Genomic DNA, 21,117 nt, shown 5'->3' on the forward strand with positions numbered 1-21,117 from the left:
AGGTCTCCTTTCAGGTTGCTATAATGTTATAAAAAAGGCAAAAATGTCAAAGTGATTGTTGCTTAATTTCAAATAAAATGATTTGGGAAGGTTACATAGAGTCGTGATTTAGGAATCTCTAGGGTTGTGGAAAAAACACACGGGTTAGGGTAAGAGTCTTCAAGAGAACATTCCAGGTGAGGGAAATGGCAGGCTTATAATTACAAAGCAAAAGGTTATAGGTGTGGGACAGCAAACAGGGTCAGTCAGTGGACATGAGAGATGAAGAGAGGTGTCCTCAAAAGCATTATAAAAACTCGAAATCCTTTCTAGAAAACTTAATGCTGAACACATAAAATATTGTGTGTGTGTGTGTGTGTGTGTGTGTGTGTGTGTGTGTGAAGAAACCTGGAACCACAGGACTCGAATTATTCTTAAATGTCCTCACAGCAGTAAATCCAGGTGATTGTCAGAATAAATTTCATACCTAAAACTTTGATATCATACTCTTTATATATGATACACCTAAAACTTCAGAAAGTCCTCTCATATCATCTCCATTTAAGGTGGTCCTGACTATAGCTTTAATCTGCAATTCTTTGCATAAAAAGTGCTAGGATGTAGAATTTAGCCAATATAATTTTCCCAAACTTTGGACCCTGGGATTATGATTAATAAAGGAGAAAAAAGGCACTAATCTTGTTTTGTAATCTCACGGAAAGGTCAGTTTGACAAAAATTTTTGTTTAGAAAATTTACAACTACATTTCTTATTAAGTACAGATTGTTATCCAATTTATTGTATCAGAAAGCAATAGTTCAAAAGAATTCCACCTCTGTGTTAGCAAAAGGCAAATATCAAAGATTAAGAAAAATTTAAATCTGTGAAAAATATGTTTCTGTACTTTTAATTGCCTTTCAGCCATTTTGAATTCTTCGGATTTTGGAGTTAAATGGGTACTACTGGGATATATCTGTGTTTCTAGGCTGACAAATAATAAAGAGTACATGATTAAAAAAAAAACCTGCAAGGAATATTTAACAAGTACGTATTAGCATTAAAATATTTAAATACGTATGTACTAGTTGGTAAACCATCATTACCCTGAGCCATTGGCGAGTCCACTCACACCCTAAACCTTTCCTTCCACTGCTGCACTGGACACTCTAGTGTTTGGCCCTTCCCCCATGATTATTTCTTTACCTCCCTAATGCACAGTATCTAAAGGGTTGTTGAGTACAGCAGGGAGGCTCTAAGACACTGCCCTGGTGCCCCAGTACCCACCTTCATGTTGTATAGTTGTTAACCATTTTGAATTGCACCCCAAGAAATAACATACAAGTTACTGCGTGAATGTGAAAATGTAACCATTTCTTCTCTTACTCAAGTACTTCTGTTTGTACATCTTTGTTTCCCTACTTTTCTTCCCTTAGTAGGTTTGCTAAGGAACATAAACATACAACTTCGGAGGTGATGCATCCTTTCTCTTGAGTTAAGTGTGTCTTTAGCTTGTATTAATGTCCTATATTCTTGTTCTGATTTTAAGAAAAAAAGTGTTGAAAATAATAGAAGTGGTTTTTTGGTCACTATATTTGCCTATGAGTTCAAAACAAGAAGGATTTATTGTGTATGTATTCCCACAGGAAACAGTACTGAGATTGATGAAAAAACTTCCACAAATTGACTGACTGATCCTCATTGAGGCTACCTCAGTAAAATGTCCCTAGGATTCAGCTGAAAGAGATAATGTGTGGATTAAAAATAATACCTTAGATGTATCTAAGATTCCTAAGGCTCCGTCACTGAATTAATCATAACTTTGAATCATTAGTTAAGGACTACCATTTAAGTCCCTTTTCTGACATTTGGTTTTTCACTGAAAAGTCCACAACAAAGATGCCTTCATTTTCTAGGCCACATGGCACTGGAAAAAAATCTTTTGTAATATCAAAGAGACTTGTTCTCCCATCTAGGAGATGCTAGCTTCCTCCTGTACTTATGCAGTAAACTTATTTTTCTACACCCTGTGAATATAATTTAATAGTGACACAGTTCTTGATCTTTACATCACTCATGTGTATTTTATAGTGACTTTGAGAGTAATAAACTCTAGGTTTTCCTAATATTAAACTTTAAAAAAACTGGATCATGTGAGTGTGTACTTGTCTCTGTGTGTGTGTATATAAATATACACACACACATAAAACATGCAGATACCTATGTGTATACACATACACATAGACACAGGGCCCCTATACACATTTATTTTGACTTGATGGCTCAGGATTTAAAATGTTATATCTTTTAATGTTTAATAACACATTAATGTATTTCTGGCACAATACTTCTTTAGTTGCTTATAATATTCCTTATAATGTGGAACTGTTTTTCCTTTACATTTCTACTTGAAATGCATTTGCTCTCAAGTATTTATGCAGTTATACTTAACGGTGAAAAAGAGATCTTTCTTTGAACATATTATATGTAAAGCAGGCTTGAACTCAGCTTTTGATTAAAACATAGTTATGTGGCCTTCCAGCTCAGCTGTAATTGCATTTAAAATTCCTTTCTGCACTGTACTGAAGACCGCAAACCAATATTAATAAAGTAGGCTTAGAGCAGTGTAGCACCTGAGCAATTGGTTCTTGACAAACGTTATTTACCTAACTAGAGTTTCATTTCAGAGCTAACATGTCTCTGTGCTACTTGAATAAAGCACTCATCTGAAAACTCTGTTAGACATTTTAACCCAATTTAATTTATTCCCTGAAAGTTTAATCCCCTGTTGAAAAGAGTAGTTGCAAATATTCTGGAGTTACAATTCACTGAAGTGAAAAATAGTTAATGACATCAAGAGTTTAGTTAAAAATCTTTCTCGAAATGTAAAACAGGGGGCAAGAGTTAATAGGATATTTTATATAGTTATATTTCAATCCTCTTCCAAATCTTTCTAAAGTCACTTGCATCTGTACCATTAAAGCAGTATGAAATGAGTTACTTAGACGTTTCCAGAAAGAAGGGGAAAAAAACACTTAAATTTTAAGCCACAAAAGCAAATCTCTTCTGAGCTTTGACATTTAAGTGGCCCATTCAGTCATTTTACATTTTATAACACCCTTTTTGGGATCATATCAACCAAACAGCAAGTAGTAGGTGCCAGCCATCTACAGCTTTGTACCTAACTGTATGAGAACACAGGGTACAGTTTACAACACAGAATGCTTTGGCAGTCACATGCCGTCAACCCAGACTTGATTTTATATAGTAAACTGGGCAATGGAAGTCTATTTATCTGTTACTGAAATGTTTTTGGTTTGACTGCCAAAGAGTGAGGATAAAAATATGGGAGGAGAGAAAATAAAATCTGAATTGACTTTGTTTTTGGCACAGTAGAAACCATTTTGGTCCCCTTTATAGTCTCTTAAAAATCTAATTATTCATTTGGCAAATATACCTCCATAGCACAACTGGATAGTTGTTTTAAAATATGCAAAGCGCAGATTTCAGACTTAATAGGAGATAATGACGGCTTTACGGCCTGTCAGGTCATGGCCTATTTGGCCTAGTTACAGAGATATTGCTTCGTGGTTCAGCGCTCCAAGAGCTGATAATGGCTCCAGGCCAGCAAAGGTGTCATTGACATAATAGAAAGTAAGGGTTTCTCTGGAACTCTAATGGGATGCTCTGTAAAGCATAGATCAAAAATGTTATGGCTTGGATAGTACAACCCTAGTGGGGACATTGGGTAGTATTTTTCCTCTCTGTGTCATCAAGAAAACAACCAAAAATCTATGCGCGAAGTCATAATTTCATATCCTAAAAGTAGGATTATTATAATGAAAATTACTTTATGTTTGGAGGATAACCATTTGAAAAAGATAACAGTGTTCTGGTTGCCAAAATGATTTGGAAAGTCATGATTTAGGCAGTTCCCAGGAAAAAAGGCATCTACCTTAAAAGCTGAGATGTGAGTCTGCAGCCTGGCTCTAGAATATAGGCTCTTAACACTATGCCATGTTACCTAAAATGGACAATGTTTTCCCATATGAATTTAAATTATGGAAATGAAATATTTTATGCAAAATTTAACTACATAGATCAATATAATCGTATTAGTAGGTAAAAATAAAATAAATACAATATTATTAACATCTACCATCGAGAAGAACACCTCATGTACATTCTAATTTTCAAAATAACACTGGGACAGGGGTATTTTATCTCTAATTTAGAATAAGAAAATTAAGGTTCAAGAGATTATGCCTTCACAATTGTCACTTGGCTATGAAGTCCTTGCTGAATATATTGGTGAGTGTCTGTATACCTGAGAACCTGAGGTATTACTAACAGTATGATCTGTTTGTCAGCTCCTTTTGGGGAGTGATGATTGAGGTTACACTTGAACTTGAAGTTCAAGGATTGAGCTTCCAGCATTGAAACCTGGGAATACCTCTACTTGGTCAAGTGTCCAAGTTGACTACCCCTACTTGGTTCCTGCCTGTTCAATGAACTGAATCACCATAATATACACTCTTAAGCAGCAGTAGGTAGTACAACCACCTTTTATTTGGTAATAGCAGAAAAATCCTGTGGTCTTGGGTCAGAAGAACAGGGTAAGAATCTGAATGCTGTTTCTTGGATGTGTTATTCTAAGGCTGTCTGTTGGGGCAGTAAGTCTTGCATTCCTCTACCCTATCATTAGGTTACTGGTATCTACATCCCAGGCAGATTTGTGAGGATCAATCCACTCACATAATGTACTAACATATGATGGAAATGATAAATACTAGGCAAATATTAGTTCAAATTCTTTCTGATTAAAGCAAAGAAAAAAAAATGTCAGCCTCAGACTGATAGATAAGTTTAGTGAATCCAGCAAATGGATTTTTTAAAAAAGCATTAGTCTAATTTAAACAAAATGTGAAATGAAAGAGACCACAAAATGACAAGATTTAATGATCTTATTATCAGTAACAGTAAAACAATTGAATATAGTGCAGATTAATAAACTGTAAAATTATAATAAACAGCCTAAATGACTACTAGGCAATGATTTAGCATAGTACAATATATTTTACTCTCTGCAACTACTAAATACATTGTTTCATATATGCTCAAATCAAGGAATACCCTTTCTCTAATATCACGTTTGTCAATCTAAAATTCTAGAAGTTACCTTGGGTTTACTTTAGTACTTGCTGTTGAGAGTCACAGACTTTCAAGTCTTGTAGCAAGAGAGCCTCCAAAATGCCAGGACCTTTATCCATTTGAGGGTAAAAAGTACCAATGATATGGGTAATATGGAATGAGTTTACTCAAAGATGGATTTACCATAAAATTTTCTATAAAATGATTTGTAGTACACATCAGTGCAACCCAAATTGAGGAACATTTTATAGGTTAATAGCCTGTGCTGTTTAAAAATATAAAGAACCTGAAATAGAAGGGAAATAAGCTGTAGAGTCATGACAACTGAATGCAGTGCAATTGCATGCATTGGATTGGATCCTGGACTAGAAAAATTGGTAAGCATAATGGGGTAACAGATGACATCACAATAATGACTAGAGATTAAATTATAGTAATATTTCAAGGTTAAATTTCCTGATTTTGATGTTCTATTGTTATATAATTTTCTTAGGGTCTACTCCAGGACCTACTTAGGGATAAATGGGCATGATACCTCAAAGTTACTCTCAAAATGGCTCAGAAAATTTATATACACATACATGCATATGTGCATAATTACAATAGAGAGAGAGCAATAAAGTAACATGTGATCAAATGAAACTAATTGGTGAATCTTGGTAAATGGTATATGGAAGTTTCTTGTAACTTTTTGTAAATTGGAAATTATATCAAAATACGATGAAAATCTAAATATGTTTTTGTGCAGATTTGAATTAAGATGGATAATCTGTGCAGTTTATTTAAGAACCAAGATTAGTTAAAGAAGGACAGTGTCACTTAAAAAGGCATTTCTTGATTGTTTAAATGATTATCCAGTTTGAAAAAACAATAAATCTCATACCTTTCTTTTACATTAAGTGAAACTATGAAATAAACATTTTAAGTAAAACAAAGTTAATGATACATTTAGAATATGCTATTTAATTTCACCACTCCACTGCAAATTCCATAATCCTTGGTAAATATTACAGATCAAGTTACCCTGGGTTTACTTTAGTACTTCCTGTTGAGAGTCACTGATGTTCAAGTCTTGTAGCAAGAGAGAGCCTCCAAAATGCCAGGACCTTTATCCATTCGAGGGTAAAAAGTACTGATGATATGGGTCACATGGAATGAGTTTACTTAGAGATGGATTTGAAATATGCAAAAAAAAAAAGACTTCCCTGAAATAATTTTTTTAAAAATTAATAATCATAGTTATTTAACAAAATCTTGATGATGGATTTATTTATTTATTTTTGGCTGGGATGGAATAGAAAATGTGGCATTTTACTTTTACTTTCCCTTTTTAAAAGCAAGCCTTCTGAAAATAGGAAGGAATGAGATTTTGGGAAACACATATAAAACATTTTCCCTTCAGAACTTGAAGAATAATTCCCTCTGTGTTACCATTTACTTGACTGAAATTCTGTTACAATGGTTCTCTTATTTCAGTTCTGTCCTTCCTCACAGCCCTCACTGTTCAGATGAAAGCCTGGGAAGGTCTGTGCACAAGTTTGTGTCCAAAGTCAACCCAAGAAAGAGACCCCTAGCAATGGACTAGGTTAATGCCTCTTTTTGATAGGGTTTGCAAATGATGCCAATTTTCTAGTATCCCTTCCTTTCACAAAATCAAAACTTTTCAGAAAAGTTAAGCATTCCTTGTTTTGAAGTGATTTGGTCATTTCCAGAGCTTTGAAGCTCGTAAACCTCTGAAGGAGACATTAAATACCAGCTCTCAATAAAGGAAAACCTTGGAATGCAAGAGGAGTGGGCTGGATGCTAAGGAAACTTCACAGTTTTGGCTCTGCTCCTAACCATCTTGGTAGCCTTTTGTGACTCACTTTAGCTCTATAGGACTCAGCTTTTCAAGTTATAAACTATTTTCAAAGGCCTCTTCCAGCCTCAGATGTTTAGCGATTCTAACTCTAAACAGTCGTGGATTTTCATGACACGATCACAGAGCAAAAATGTCACAGTCAGACTGTGTTTATTTACACTTTATCAACTGTAGCGTGAAGCCAAAAATGCCTTCAATACTCACATTTTAATAACATTTTAATTTGTGCTGTTAATGAACACTTTTATAGCTCTATTTTAAACCTTTGCAAACATGCCCATAAAATTGTGTTTGGTTCACATTTTGAAAACCCCACCACATTTCACAAGCAAATGGGCATTTATGCAAACAAATAGCATAACACATGTCTAACTGCCTGTTTCAAAGCAATTATTATTTGTCAATACAAATGTCCACTTGAGTAGTGAAAAGAAAATGCTCTCAGAAAGTTTGGCAGGCTTTTGTTCTCTGCTTCTAGAATTCTATCAGTATTCTTTTCATTGCCACATTAGGACCAAATTTCTAGAAATGCAAGGAAGATAATATAGAAGACGGTGCTAATTTTCTGGCCACTTAAGAGACCATAGTTACTGTTTTATTAAGTTTTGCTAATGTTTGTCAACCCCCCAAAAATATAGTTTTATGCTCATCTGGGTAGTCTGTTCTTATTCAGTTTTCTCTTAAGTGAAAATAAATTTATTGGGGATTTTTGATATAGCATTCTTGGTTATGATGGCCTATAGCAGTCACTTGTATTTTCCAAGAAGAATGCCACATTTTGACTTGTGTCACTGTGTATATTTACCAAATTGCACAAAACCACCACAAAGGATTACAATGCCAACCCCTTTATCTCTGCCAGATATATAATATTTGTGTAAGATTTGTATAGGGTGCTATGAGTGGATCAATGATTGCTGTAGAAATGAAGTTTATGGTGAGCTAGAGTGTGAGGAGTTAGCTTAGCTAATGGGAATGGGTAGAAAAGATTCCAAGAAGGGGAAGCAGCCTATACACAGGTTCTAAAGTTGGAATAAGGAGAGTACGTGAAAAAGTCTGATGTGACAAAAATCCTGAGACTAAAGGGAAAAGTAGCCAAAATGAAGCTGGAGACATAGACACATGTTGCATTGACTTAGGCTACTTTCTGATAGGTAAGCAAGTAAATAAGCTAATAAATAATCAATCAGTCAATCAATAGGTAAATGTATCTTATCTTTGAACACCCTTTCTATCAGAAATAGGGCTCACAATAACTTCTTTAGTGGATGATGGCTTCTAGTATTAGTACATTAACAGCCGCTCCTTCCTGGTCACTAAAGCTCACAGAATAGGTGGCTTCCACAGAGTGCCTCAGCCAGCAGTTACCACAAAAGTTCCTGGTCCATCCTTTTTCAAAGAGCCCTGGGACCCTTAGTGACACAATTCTGTCTGACTTTCAGCACCACGAATAGAGGCAGCTGTCATATGTCCTAGCTGTGCCCTCTAGCGGCAGATGGAGTGTTACCCAGCTCTTTGAAAAGGGCAATTAAACTACTTCTCAGTGAGTTTAGGGACATACTAGGAGAGGAAAGTCTCCCCCAACAACCTTTTCTCTCAGTTCCCCTATGATGCCTTCTATCACAGTGCTCAAGTCAAAACAAACTACTAATAATGAGTAAGCCATTTTGAGCTACATTAAAAGAGGGTTGAGGGAATTTCTGAGCTTTAATATATACAAATTTTTATCCAACCTCTGTATTGTGACTTATCTTACAGCATCCCCAATCATTTTGCAGTTCTCTCTGCCTCATTCTATGACCTATTTCATCTTATAATGCTTGTGTGAATACCATTCTTTGATTTAGTGGAACTGTTTACTTAAGACTTGTTTTTTGTTGCCAAGGGATATATTTTTTTCTTTTAACTCCAGGAACACCACTCAGTTTCATGTCTGATTAACTTTTCTTAACAGAATCTAAATCCAGAGGCTTTCTTTTTTGCTTATTTATGAGGTCTCTCTGGCTAAACATCTTTTTTTCATCAGCACATGTCTCTTCAGTATGAGATTTCATACACCATACTTTAAGAAACTGGGAATTGAGGAAAGGTTTGACGCAAGACCAGAGCAAAATCTAGCCTGGGCTTGTGGACAGTGGTAGCATCTGATTCTAAATCTGGCAGTAACTGGGTAAGAGATCTACAGAGAGCAGAGTATAGTAACTCAGTGCTAGGAATCTTGCAAGGTCAAGCAGAAGGGCAAGGAATGGATGTTAAGTTTCTTAGGGAAGAGCTTTTTGAAAGAATTCTCAAGGGAATAGTTTTCTTATGGAAATAGTGCTGTTTGCAGTTCTCTCAGTGCATGAATTGTGTTTTCCCTGAAATATACTTACGAACCCATGGTAGGCTGGGCGCGGTGGCTCATGCCTGTAATCTCAGCTCTTTGGGAGGCCAAGGCAGGCAGATCACTTGAGGCCAGGAGTTTGAGACCAACCTGAGCAAAACCCTGTCTCTACCAAAATTACTGGTCGTGGTAATGCATGCCTGTAGTCTCAGCTACTTGGGAGGCTGAGGCACGAAGATCACTTGAACCCAGGAGTCAGAGGTTGCAGTGAGCCAAGATTGTGCCACTGTATTCCAGCCTAGACAACAAAGTGAGGCTCTGTCTTAAAAAAAAAAATCCATTGTAGGGCCTGGTGCTCTAAGTTGGATGTGTTTTTACCACTTCTTGCTGTGACCAAGGTATGATTCAAAAGTATTTATTTACTTAATGTAAAAAATTCTTTATGTAACTCAAACTCCAACATCACTCACCTTTGCTGAAAGGGTGAGATGTCCATTCTATCTACTAGACTTTATTTTTTCTTAGACAATGCCACAATAGAACATTGGATTTGCTCTGCTCCAGAGAGTTGGAGATTCCCAGCTTACAGGACTTTTATAGGAATGTGGAGAGGCTCTATTTCCAGGACCTTCATCTTTCTTTTTTAAAAATTTCTGGGTTGACTGACATTGTCCACTCAGAACCTAGGAAGCTCTGAGCACTGCACGCACAATGCCCTGAACAAAAAGACACTAGAAGAGTTTTTGACACTAGACGAGTTTTGAATCTAAGATCTAAATGTCACAGGAATGTTATTCCTCCGCAACTCATCTCCATCACTTAATTTATATAATGTTTCCTTCTAACAAAAGGCTTCCAGATGAAACTCTGGATAATTACAGGGTTTTAAGCATATCGTATAAAAAATATAAAAGTCATTATTTCCTAAGGAATTTGGACTTCTATTGGATAAGCTATGTTATTATTGCCACAAAGTATGTTTTTATATACCAAAGTTGTGTATGAGAACATCTGTACATATATCAGGAATGTTGATATCTAATAGGTACAAATATCTATACATATATTACTCTGAAAATGTGGTAGGAGGGTAAGTCAATCCTTCCTCATTTATTTTATTCTAGACAGAGCTGCACTTTGATTTTAAGAAGCTAAAAACTTGCCTATTACGATTCATATAATAGCCTTGTTATGGACAATCATTCACATTGACCTCTATTTCAGATAGAAAGAAGCAATTCCTACATATACAACATTTCTCTTCTTGAAAGACATCTGGATTTACTGACAAATTCAAATCTTTTTATGGGCAATACAAGAGTGATGCTGAAGTGTCTGTTTGAGCAAAGAAATAGTCTTTCAATGTGTTATTTTAAACGTTTTCTTATTATAACCATGTACCCAGGGTTCCTTACGTGAGATACTCCCTATAACTTTTAAAAGAATGTGACATAAATTATAAACATTTTTTCTGGGTTATTGTCTGTTAGTAGTAAATCCATGAGTGAGTAGTAGTGAGGGAATGTGAAGGCCTAGGACAACACTCTTTACTATTGTACTTTATGAGCACTGAACCCTTGGGCTACACTAAATTTATAATTAAAAATTTTTTTTCTATTTTTTTTAAAAATTATGCTTTAAGTCCTGGGTTACATGTAGAGAATATGCAGGTTTGTTACATAGGTGTACACATGCAATGGTGGTTTGCTGCACCCATCAATCCGTCATCTACATTAGATATTTCTTCCAATGCTGTCCCTTCCCTAGCCCCCCACCCACTGACAGGCTCTGGTGTATGATGTTCCCCTCCCTGTTCTCCCTAGAGTGAGAACTTGCAGTGTTTGGTTTTCTGTTCCTGTGATAGTTTGCTGAGAATGATGGTTTCCAGCTTCATCCATGTCCCTACAAAGGTCACGAACTTATCCTTTTTTATGGCTACATAATATTCCATGGTATATGTGAGCTGCATTTTCTTTAGCCAGTCTTTATCCTTCAAATGGCATTTTTGGTTCTAGATCCTTGAGGAATTGCCACAATGTCTTTCACAATGTTTGAACTAATTTAGACTCCTAGCAACAGTGTAAAAGTGTTCTTATTTCTCCACATCCTTTCTAGCATCTGTTGTTTCCTGACTTTTTAATAATCCATTCTAACTGAAGTGAGATGGTATCTCATTGTGGTTTTGATTTGCATTTCTCTAATGACCAGTGATGACGAGCTTTTTCATATGTTTGGTGGCTGCATAAATGTCTTCTTTTGAGAAATGTCTGTTCATATCCTTTGCCCACTTTTTGATAGGGTTGTTTGTTTTTTCCTTCTAAATTTACGTTTCTTGTAGATTCTTGATATTAGCCCCTTTACCAGATGGATAGATTGCAAAAATTTTCTCCCATTCTGTAGGTAGCCTATCCACTCTGATGATAGTTTCTTTTGTTGTGCAGAAGCTCTTTAGTTTAATTAGAACCCATTTATTAATTTTGGCTTTTGTTGCCATCGCTTTTGTGTTTTAGTGCTGAACTCTTTGTCCATGCCTGTGTCCTGAATGGTATTGCCTAGGTTTTCTTCTAGGGTTTTTATGGTGTTAGGTCTTACATTTAAGTCTTTAATCCATCTTGAATTAATTTTTGTGTAAGATATAAGAAAGGGGTCAGTTTCAGTTTACTGCATGTGGCTAGCCAGTTTTCCCAACAGCATTTATTAAATAGGGAATCCTTTCCCCATTGCTTTCATCATGTTCGTAAAAGATCAGATGGTTCTAGATGTGTGGCACTTTTTCTTAGGCCTTTGTTCTGTTCCATTGGTTTATATATCTGGTTTGGTACCAGTACCATGATGTTTTGGTTACCGTAGCCTTATAGTATAGTTTAAGTCAGGTGGCGTGATACCTCCAACTTTGTTCTTTTTGCTTAGGATTGTCTTAGCTATACAAACTCTTTTTTGGTCCTTATGAAATTTACAGTAGTTTTCTCTAATTCTGTGAAGAAATTCAGTGGTAGCTTAATGGGGACAGCACTGAATATATAAGTTACTTTGGGCAGTATGACCATTTTTACAATGTTGATTCTTCCTATCCATGAGCATGGCATGTGTTTTCACTTGTTTGTGTTTTCCCCTATTTCCTTGAGCAGCAGTTTGTATTTCTCCTTGAAGAGGTCCTTCACATTCTTTGTAAGTTGTATTCCTAGGTATTTTATTCTCTTTGTAGCAATCGTGAGTGGGAGTTCACTCATGATTTGGCTCTCAGGTTGTCTGTTATTGGGGTACAGGAATGCTTGTGATTTTTGCACATTGATTTTGTATCCTGAGACTTTGCTGAAGTTACTTATTGCCTTAAGGGGATTTGGGGCTGAGACAATGGGGTTTTCTAAATATACAATCATGTCATCTGCAAACAGAGACAATTTGACTTCTGCTCTTCCTATTTGAATACCCTTTATTTCTTTATCTTACTTGATTGCCTTGGCCACTTCCAATACTATGTTGAATAGGAGTGGTGAGAGAGGGCGTCTTTGCTTGTGCCAGCCTTCTGCATTGATCATGCTGGGAGCTGCAGACCAGAGCTGTTCCTATTTGGTCATCTTCCAGCCACCTATTTTTCTCTTTTTTCTTTCTTTAAAATTAACCTTAGCATACTATACCTTTTCTCTAACTTTAATTTTTTAAAACTTTTGATTCTTTCGTAACACTTCAGTTAAAACACAAACACACAACAAAGCTGTATAAAATATTTTCTTTACATCCTTATTGTTTTTAAAATTTTTCTGTTTTGAAAATTTTTGTTTTTAAAATTTTTAATTATTTTTTGCTTTTTAAACATTTTTGTTGAAAAATTTTTCTGTTTTTAAAATTTTTAATTATTTTTTGCTTTTAAAACATTTTTGTTGAAAACTAAGACACAAACACACATATTAGCCTAGGCCTACACACGGTCAGGATCATCAAGATATCATTAGGTGATAGGATTTTTTAGCTCCATTGTAATCTTATGGGACCACCATTGTACATACAGTCCATCTTTGTCTGAACATAAGTAGGTGGTGTGTGACTGTACCTCTAAAGATGACCACAGAGTTGTCACAATTATGCTAATTTCTACTTCAGTTTGCTTGAACTATTTGAGCAGATGTAATGTTTCTAGCAAGAAGACAAGAATAGAATAGTAGTGCACATTCTGAAAGCCTTGTTTTCCTTTTCTTCATGGTTTCTTAACCTAACTTGGCATAATGGCTCTCATATGTTGTGCTCAAACTACATAAAATGGTGTATGTATGCCTTATATTTGTAGCCCGTATATTTACACCTTAGTATAAAACAAATGAAAGAAATAAATGCATATCCTCTTCCCTGATTTTTATCCAGAATTATGTAGAATAGCTTCTCATTGTTTGGGTGGCAAGAAGAATTCATACAAGCATGCATTTAACCCCATGATATGTGCTACATATAATTTTTTTAGTTTTGTCCTCACAAAACCCCAACGGATTAGATACTGTCTCCATTTTTTTTTATTGGATAAAATGTGGCTCTAAGGGGTTAACAAGGATGAAGTAGCACAATTTGCATTTACACCTATGATCTCTGACTGCAAAGCCCATTCTCTTAGTGCCTATGTAATACAGGCTACCTGAGCCTACTGGGTTAAGAGAGAGGCATAAATCTCCTTTTCTGCTTTTCCATTGTTAATGCAGCTCTGCAGTTCCTGAAGCACAGCTTTGCATGAAAGAAATGATGTTCCTTTTTTTGTTGCTTGTTTTTTTGCTGTTACTTTTGTTCTTTTTTCTCTTTAAATTTATTTATTCTCAGCTTTATTGATATATAATTGACCAATAAAAATGGTATACACTAAGGCTTATAATAGGATGTTTTAATTTATATATTCACAGTGAAATGACTACCACAACCAAGCTAATTAAAATATCCATTACCTCACATAGTTACCATTTTTGTGGGGTGTGTGTGTGTGTGTGTGTGTGTGTGTGTGTGTGGTGAGAACTCTGCTCTTAGCATATTTCAAGTATAGAATACATTGTTATTAACTGTAGTCACCATGTTGTACATCAGAACTCCATAACTTTTTCATCCTATAATCAAATGTTTGTATCCTTCAACCAACAGCTTTCAATTTCCTTCATTCCTCAGCCTCTGGCAAATACCAGTCTACTCCCTGTTTCTGAGTTACATTTATTTGGATTCCACATACAAGTGAGATCATGTAGTATTTGTTTCTGTTATCTGGCTTATTTTACTTAGCTCAAAGTCCTTCAGGTTCACCCATGTTGTCACAAATGACAGGATTTCCTTCTTTCTTAAGATGGAATAACTTTCTCATCCATTATGCATATCTCTCATTCACTATATGTTTCATATCTTCATTTTTCATTCATCCGTTGATGGACACTTAGGTCCATACCTTGGCAATTGTGAACAATGCTGCAATGAACATAAAACACGATATCTTTTTGAGACCCTGATTTCGTTTTCTTTGGATTTAAACCCAGAAGTGGGATTGCTGGATCAAATGGTAGTTCTATGTGTAGTTTCTTGAGGCATCTCCATGCTGTTTTCTATAATCCCCCTACCAAGTTATAATCCCATCCACAGCATAAAACTGTTACCTTTCTCCACATCTTCATCAGCACTGATTATTGCTTGACTTTTTCACAACAGTATGCTGACAGGTGTGAGGTGATATATCACTGTTGTTTCGATTTACAGGAAGAAATGTATTTTTGTTGTATTAAAACACCAACTTCCTCTGGCTTAAGTAAAATGTAGGTTAAAATGAGATATAATTATGGTGTGCAGTATAAGGCTATGAGAAATACATACATTGTAGCATGGCTAAATCAAGCTATTTACCATATGCATTATCTCACATACTTTTTGTGTGTGTGGTAAGAATGCTGAAAATCTACTGGTAGCATGATATTACTTATATGTGGTGTAAAAACGTTGAACTCATAAAAATAGAGTAAAATGGTCGTTACCAGATGCTGGGGGTGGGTGGCGTAGAGAGATGTTTGTCTATGAGCATAAAATTTTAGTTAGAGAATAAGAAGTAGCCAGGAGCAGTGGCTCATGCCTGTAATCCCAGCACTTTGGGAGGCTGAGGCAGGCAGATCACGAGTTCAGGAGTTCAAGACCAGCCTGACCAACAAGGTAAAACCCCGTCTCTACTAAAAGTACAAAAATTAGCTGGGCGTGGTGGAGCGTGCCTGTAATCTCAGCTAGTCAGGAGGCTGAGGCAGGATAATTGCTTGAACATAGGAGGCAGAGGTTGTAGTGAGCAAAGATTGCATTACTGCACTCCAGCCTGGGAGATACAGTGAGACTCCATCTCAAAAAACAGGGGAGGAGGGAATGCAAATTAAAACTGCAATGCAATATTACCGCACCTCTATTAGAATGACAAAATAAAAATTAGTAATGACACCAAATGGTGGCCAGTATCAGAGCCACTGAATTAATCATTTATTGATTATTATGTTGTGAGAATGCTAAAATGGTACAGCCACTCTGGAAAATAGTTTATCACAGCTCTGTCTCCAGGTTGGAGTGCAGTGGCGGGATCTCAGCTCGCTGTAACCTCCGCTTCCCAGGTTTCAGCGATTCTCCCGCCTCAGCCTCCCCAGTAACTGGGACTACAGCCATGCACAACAGGCTAATTTTTGTATTTTTAGTAGAAATGGGTTCCACCATGTTGGCCACAATGGTCTGGATCTCTTGATCTTGTGATCCACCTGCCTCTGCCTCCCAAAGTGCTGGGTTTACAGGTGCGAGCCATAATGCCTGGCCCTGTTCTGTATTATTGGAAGAGCTACTGTGGCCCATGCACTATCTGTTGCATTACCAAGCCTCTTTTAGCTCCCACATCTAAGGATCATCTCTTCTGTGATACCTTCTCTACCTTTCAACTTTGACTATGACTCCTGGAATGTTTCACATAGTGCTGGTCGCATCACATTGTGATGGTTTAATTGATTCCTCCATTAAACTGTGAACTTCTTGAGATCCAGGTCCATGTGCCATTTATGTTTGCATTTCTTTATTACACTCTATTCATGTAGTCTCACCATATAGCTGTTTTGTTAATAAGACAAAAGAAATCAGGGTTTTTAGTATTGAATATCTCTGGGTACTTTGGTAAGGAATCATACTGTTGTTTTTCCCCAGATTTATATTCTCTTTTATACAGTGCCCTACTCCTTTCCTAACCTAAGCAAAAAGCAAGGACTGAGAGAATAAGAATATTTAAGACAGTGTTAATGATGGTTACCGCTGAAACCTGCTTTGCTCCTTTACCCACGACCAGGATGTTCTAGAGAGGCTTCTGTTAGCACCACTTGAAGCCTTTCCCGTTATACTACTGAAGGCAAATAATTGATTGCATTTGGAAGCTAAGCTGTTCAATAGCTAAATTTATGCTCATCCTTTGTTAACTTGAGTTCAACTACTTATTTTACTTGCTGTATTTTTTGGGTAATCACAGCAGCAATTTGAAAAATATATGCTTTCTTTCTTCTTTTTCTTTTCAACATTTTATGTTTCATTATTTAGAGTTCAATATATACATTTTCTTAATACTAATTTTAAAAATTATTTTATTGTGGTATGAGCACTTAATGTGAGTTCTACCCTATTAACAAAATTTTAAACTGCTAAATACAGTATTAGCTATAGGTACGAGGTTGCACAGCAGATCTCTGTAATTTATTTCAACCTGATTAAAACTTTATGTTCATTTTTCCCCCCATTTCCTTCTCTCCCCTTCCCCCACAGCATGCTTTTTTTTTGTTTTAATTGTTAGCTTTATGTTTGTGGTTATAGTGAAGGAAGATTTTCTTTCAAGAAGGTTTTCTGATCTTAAATCCAATTACAAATGAATAATTTGTGTAAAATATTATGTAGTAGATTCAGAGGTTAAAAATATTGATGACAAGAGCTAGTACTACTAATATTGAACACTCACAGTGTTCCAAGTACTGTCCTTAGCAATTTAAATGGAGTGCCCCGTTTAATCCTTACAACAGCCCTGTGAAGAAGATGGATATTCTTCTCTTCCCTAGAAGAGAAAAACAGTGAAGCTTAAACAAGTTAAGTAACTTGCCCACATCACACAGCTGTTAAAGATCAGAGCCTGGACTGGGATTCAGGCAGTCTGACTCCAGAGTGCATACTCATGATTACTACAGCTGTGGATAACAAAATTATAGAACTAAACAATTTCTATTTTACCTCAAAATCAGAGATTTATTTGAATGTCAGAGTTTTAGCATCTTTTTGAATAGATTGATTCTTCCCTCTTGAAACCATATATACTACTTCCACATTTTTCCTTTTATTCCCTTTATGCTACCGGTAAATTGAACTGTAAATCTCTCTTCTCCTCCTTCTTTGGGATAATTTCATTACTGCTTCATTAGCCAGTGCATCATGAAAGCATCTCAATACAGCCCTGTGCTGATGCTGAGAAAGAAGTACTAAGGCACTACTAAATGCCCGCTTGTATTTATTCTTTTTGCCACACAAACAATGGGAAACTGTTTATATAATTGCAGGCAAAATTCAGAGAAGAGGATACACATGAATTTATTTTATACCGAGGCATAAATGTAGGGACTGTGTTAAGGGCAACGCTTATATAACTAGGCAAGTGCAAATTCAGATGTTTAATCAATTAGATTTTATTAAAAGACACACACACTCTCCCTAATCTAAAGGTATGCACCACTCTCACCAATTGATGTCAGTTTTAAGCTTTACATTATAGCTACTCTGTATTATAGAAAAACAGTATCTTTTGAAATGCAGGACATTCAGAAAAATCAATGGGAGAGCTGTAGTTGTCTTTGTTGGTTTTATAATTATAATGAAAAATATTAATGCTGGAACTGCTAAGGGTTATACTTTTGATGTGAGAGTAAATATTTTTCCATAGGGGAATGGATTTATTGTCAGGATAGATTGGAAGTTTAGTAATTTTTTCTTAAGAAAACAGAGGGACTTTAAAATAATACTTAAATAATACTTAAAGTATAATAATAAAAAAGAAAACATATATATTCGTATGGATAATTCTCCTCTCCCAAGGAATGAAAGTTTCATTTTTATTAAAAATTACTTCTGCTAAAGCAACCATTTTGCTATTTTTAGTCATTTCTACTGTTTCAATGTGGTCCATTTCTGGGATAATATTTTGGTATGAAGAAAATCTGTAAACAGGAAATGGTTTGGGTGCATAGGGGAAAGGAGTGGTACCAAACAAGAGTTGAGGAAAAATGAAAGGGAAGTATCTAGAGCTAAAAAATAGTTGGCAGCAAAGATAACCTTGCCTCAATTTCTTGTATTTTCCCCAAGACCAGTAATGGCAATTTGATAGCCATATCTGACTCCACACCAGGCTTTTTGCTTATCTTGGGTGACTGACACTTTAAAAAGACTGACTGAATATCATGGGGCTGCTCTATTTTTCTCTTAGATGTGACCTTGCCCTCCACTATAATCCAGAATCTGATTCTTCACTAGACAGTGTTATGTGTTCTTCCTTCATCTCTGCACACCATGGCCCTCTGCATCTTTCCATGAAGGCATGGCTCTTTCTTTGGGGATCACAGCAGATGCAACTGTACTCAAGCTAGCTGCCAAAATCGTTGATAGTTTTTATGTTATCCTACCCAAAGTTTCAGTTTTGACTTTTTGGGGTGTTGTCATGGGATACAAATGCATGATCAAGTTTCATTTTATTTCAGATGCAATGAATTTTCATGGAGATAAACTTGCAGGGTTTTTAAACTCACGTTATTGGAAAGATAACAGCTTCAGCTGGTATTCTTTGGTGAGAATCATCCAATCACTCTCAGTTTGAACAGGGCAAAGAAGAGACTACCTCCTGGCTTGAAAAAAAAAAAAAAAAGGATGACAAGATCTAAGAGCTTTTGTTTTAGTTTAGATGAACAAGGTTCTCTGCATCCATGTCCCTGGGGGAGCCCATTTTTTTCCACATTCTAAGCACTTGGCTGGGTAATCCTGGGCAAGTCTATTCCCAGGCAAGATCTACATATGTATTATTTTGCTTCTTTAATTGTCTTTAAACAGCAGCTTGGTATTCACAATAATAGCTATATTTATAGAGCCCTTTCCAAATGCTAGCCACTGTTCTAAAGGTTTTACCTGTTTTAGCTCATTCAGTCCTCACAAACCTATGAGTCAGACATCATATTGCCTACATTTCACAGATTCAGGAAACAGAGGCAGGGGAAAGTGAAATAACTTGACCGAGTGCACCCAACTTGGAAGTGTCAGAGCTGGGAGGAAATTCCAGGGAGTCTGGCTCTAAAGTTTATGGTCTTGCTCCCCAGGGATTGAGAGTGCATTCCCTCAGCAACAAGTGGTTGAGTAAAAGGCTATTTTCAGGTCATGTTTGTATTCTAACAAGAGTCCTGCACAGCTAAGTCTAGGGAAGTGTCCTTAGAATGCAGCTGTAATTCCTAATGGGCCTGAATTTTTAAAAGCTTTGCAGGAATGACCATTCATTTTGAGAACAGTTTGGAAGGAGACTGGAGGGTCGACTGAAGCTGCTGAGTAGCAATCAGACTTATATCTGAGAAAAGACTCAGAACTGGTTCTCCGGGGGCATGGCAATATAAATTTATTGTGAAATGTGGCTTTTTAATGGGTAGCTGGGGACTCCCTTCAGCAGCCTTGCCTTAAAACAGCAAGTCTGCATGTTGAATCGTTTACTGGTATTGGCTATTTTGGTTCCTGTGGGTCCTTAGTTCTGTTAGCTCCTGTCCTAGATTCTTCTATGTCAGGATAAGAAGTCACTGCTTTAAGTATAGGCCGAGGTAGTCATTGTAGTCACTGGTTCCTCTCAATCTCTGGTGCAGTTTGAGATACAATTCTTTCCTAAGAAATAATCCTGGGGTCCTAGGAGAAGAGTGTCTGCTTGTGACTCTCATGGTTCAACCTGAAGTGACCTCTCAGTCACTGACCACATGTTGCTGGTTTCTCTAGAACTGAAAATAACTAAACGTCACTTTCCTAAACCATATGTTAAGCTCTGCAAGGTAAAAAATTATGTCTTATTCAGTATATTCTTTTCTTATTATAGGTGATAGTAAACATGTTATTTTATTTGGACCAGTTAAAATAGTCTCTCTGAAAAACTAACTTTTCTAATATGACTAATATGGATAACTAAAGTTGACATATGTCTGAGAATAATACAGTTTGTTATTTCTTCTTAAGAAAATGGGATCCATGTGCAGAATGTGCAGGTTTGTTGCATAGGTATACATGCCGTGGTGGTCTGCTGCACCGAGTGACCGTCTTCTGAGTTCCCTCCCTCACTTCCCCACCCCTCAACAGGCCCTGGTGTGTGCTGTTTGCCTCTTTGTATTCAGAGAATTATACCATTCTAAAACTTACCATAATTTTGAAATAGGAAAAAGAACATGATGATTTATAAGGTTTGATTTTAAAAGTGTTTGAATTTTGGTACTACGAAATAGTTTGGTTTATATTTAAATTCAATTTGCTTTATTCATGCTGGGTGGCCTTTTCTTCCATTAACCAATGGTTTTATATAAATTTTTAGATCACATTTAGTTTTTTTCACCCACATTTTCCCTCTTCCATTGTTATGCAAAAATAGAAGTGGTATTTTGTCACAAATAAATGTTGGCCAGATACTTATGGTGCTTTTAGAAAAAGTATAATTATTTAATTCAGAGACTCAGAACTTGGATCTGTGCACTGGGTGTTCTTCTCAGTTGAAGAGATGTAAATGCCTTTTTTTCCTTCTGTT

The 21,117-nt window shown here is 36.2% G+C and overlaps 1 protein-coding gene across 2 annotated transcripts in view; it reads left to right on the forward strand.

Annotated features, from left to right (window-relative positions):
* The window catches only part of NXPH1 (neurexophilin 1), a 325,199-nt gene that overhangs the window by 291,493 nt on the left and 12,589 nt on the right, over positions 1-21,117 (forward strand). The window lies entirely within an intron of this gene.

This window comes from Saimiri boliviensis, chromosome 10, assembly GCF_048565385.1.
Source record: "Saimiri boliviensis isolate mSaiBol1 chromosome 10, mSaiBol1.pri, whole genome shotgun sequence".
Taxonomy (NCBI): domain Eukaryota; kingdom Metazoa; phylum Chordata; class Mammalia; order Primates; family Cebidae; genus Saimiri; species Saimiri boliviensis.